This window comes from Octopus bimaculoides, chromosome 2 (genome assembly GCF_001194135.2).
Source record: "Octopus bimaculoides isolate UCB-OBI-ISO-001 chromosome 2, ASM119413v2, whole genome shotgun sequence".
Classification (NCBI taxonomy): domain Eukaryota; kingdom Metazoa; phylum Mollusca; class Cephalopoda; order Octopoda; family Octopodidae; genus Octopus; species Octopus bimaculoides.
This window is the reverse complement of record NC_068982.1, coordinates 186695356-186697898: the sequence shown is the minus strand read 5'-3', so window position 1 is coordinate 186697898 and position 2543 is coordinate 186695356. Positions and strand designations below refer to the sequence as shown.

At 39.0% G+C, this 2543-nt stretch overlaps 1 protein-coding gene across 2 annotated transcripts in view; it reads left to right on the top strand.

Annotated features, from left to right (window-relative positions):
• The first annotated feature begins 876 nt into the window (after positions 1–876).
• Positions 877–2543, top strand: part of LOC106883263 (fibroblast growth factor receptor substrate 2) — a 52573-nt gene continuing 50906 nt past the window's right edge. For both annotated transcript variants that reach the window (XM_052965790.1, XM_052965788.1), the window contains exon 1: positions 877–2176. The gene's annotated coding sequence lies outside the window, so the exon portion shown is untranslated. The remainder of the gene's footprint in view (positions 2177–2543) is intronic.

Here is a 2543-nt window from a genome sequence, read left to right as displayed (position 1 = left end):
ATAATCATCATCATCATTTAATATCTGTTTTCCATGCTGGCATGGGTTTGATAGGTGTTGGCAAGCCCCAGACCCCAATTGTCTGTCTTGGCATGGTTTCTCTGGTTGGATACCCTTTCTAATGTCAACCACTTTACAGAGTGTACTGGGTGCTTTTTACATGACACCAACACCAGTGGGGTCGCCAAGTAACTTTGCAGAATAAAGATCTCTTAGTTGAGAGAGAGAGAGTGGAACTGAGGAAAGTGGCTGTATGATAAAGGGACAGAGATAGTTGTCTTACTCTGTAGGACAAAGAAGGAAGGTGTGAGAGAGATAGGGAGACAGTGAGAGAGAGAGTGGGGCCTACCCACATTGAATAGTGGGGGTATAAGTAGTACAGAGGGGAGAGAGAAGATACTCCCACACACATGCAAAGAGTGACATTTTTTCTGGTGCTTTGTGGTCTTTGCCCAAGCACAAGTTTGCCTATCACTGTTATTAGGGTTGATAAGATGAACTACTGGTTAAACTCTGGGGTTGACGTATTTGACTTGGTCCCTCCTGCAAAATATCAGGTCTTGCACCCATTATAGAAAACATTATTAATCGCCCGAAGTTGTAATGACTCAAGGACCGAGATTTTCGTTTATGCCTATTATACTTTGATTAGGTGCCATGAACGAAATTCATGACCCTCGAGTCACTTTCTCAGGAAAATGATGTTTGTACTCAATCAGTTCTATTTATCCTGTCTGTTGTACCAAATCTCTCTCTCTCTCTCTTCATCCATCCATCTAATCCCTCCAATCTGTCTGTCTGTCTCTCTCTCTCTCTCTTTCTCTGCACATAAATTTATGTATGTGGGTCGTAAAGTGAAATTATTTTGCCATGAGGAAGAGGACAATTGTCACGTATCAAACAGAATCTTTGGTCGGTAAAAGATGAAAGGAATACATAATGAACCGTTTATTGTATGTAATTAGTGTGTTTATTTAATGGCAAGAAGCATCGTGGAATTAAGTTTTTGCCAAGCCATGGCCTCGATATAGTTTCTTTTTTTTTTATTCTTGAATAATGTCACTTCATTTCTATGTCATTTAAAGAAGCTTTATAAGAGAAAGTCTTTAATGTCGCCGCCGCCAACTGACAATTGTTAACTCGTCTCCTCGATTCCTGGATCTCTTTGTACACAACACGTTTTTTTCAAAAAGAAATTCGTCTTTATAGTTTGACATGTGTTGTGGAAGAATGCCGCCGCTACCGGGGTCGCCTACGCGATTATTAGACTTGTTAAAATAGCAGCCAAAACCTCCACATCAAATCGCACACACCCTAACCGTCTTTCAAAAAATGTATAAATAAATAAAGACGGGATAGTCGCGGCTGGAACTCTTTTGATCATGTGACTGCTTAGTCACGTCTGCTATGGAGCTAAATACCACCAACACAACTATTAGTTGTAGCATTATTAAACAGTGATGGTATGGAAGCTCCTTGCTAGAAATAGCAGCTAAATTCCCTCATCATGCCCTACCTTTCTGCTGTTTTTTTAAAAGACATTAGATAATGTGACCCGGTTAGGGGAGTGGGATAACAAAAAATGCGGGATGGTCATAGCTGGAACGTCTTTGGCAATCGGTCTGCTCGATAAAGGAAAACTTGGGGCTGTATAACGACGCAGTAGCGTCAGTAGTAGTAGTAATAGTGGTGGTGGTAATGGTAGTAGTAGCAGCAGCAGTAACAACGTTGAGTGGCCCATGCGACTACGCCGTGTGTGTCAAGGTCGAACACTAAAACGGGCTGCACACATTCACATACATTCGAATATATAAACACATCTATACGTATATACACACACACACACACATATATACATTGATTGTTTTGTTGTATAGAGAGGCAGAGGATTCCATTTCCCAAACGTCGTTGGTGTTAATTCCACAGAAATGGATTGGCTGGCCACCACCGATTTCTATGTTGAACCCTGGAGTTAAAACATTATTCATCCTCCTATATTCAATAGAATAATACTTTCGACATCATCCAAGCTCCATTTATCTCTCTCTCAACCTCTCAACACATCTTTTATTAATTTCAAATGGATGTACCTATTCTCCTTACTGGATGACAACCAAAACAAAAAAGATCAAGAGAAGAAAACGAAAGAAAAAAAAGGATTAACCAAATTCTTCTGGTGAGTTTTAAGAAACGGATTAGATACATTCTTAACCTGGGGATTATTGTTAGTTTTTAATCGCTGTTTCTCAATTTTTTTTCCTTCTCATTATTATGAATTATTATTTTTGTCCGTTATCAGATTTAATTTTATTTGACAAGCACTCAGCTGAATATTATTGCACTTATTCCATCTCCCTCTATTAATATATACTTTTGAAATTTACATGCACATTGGCATGTATGTTTATGGCGTGTATGCATTACATTATATTTGTGTAGCGTGTTTATACACACACACACACACACACACATATATATACTGTAGGTCTGGGAATACTAGCTATACTCCAAACGATAACCCGATACAGTTATGTAGTGTGTGT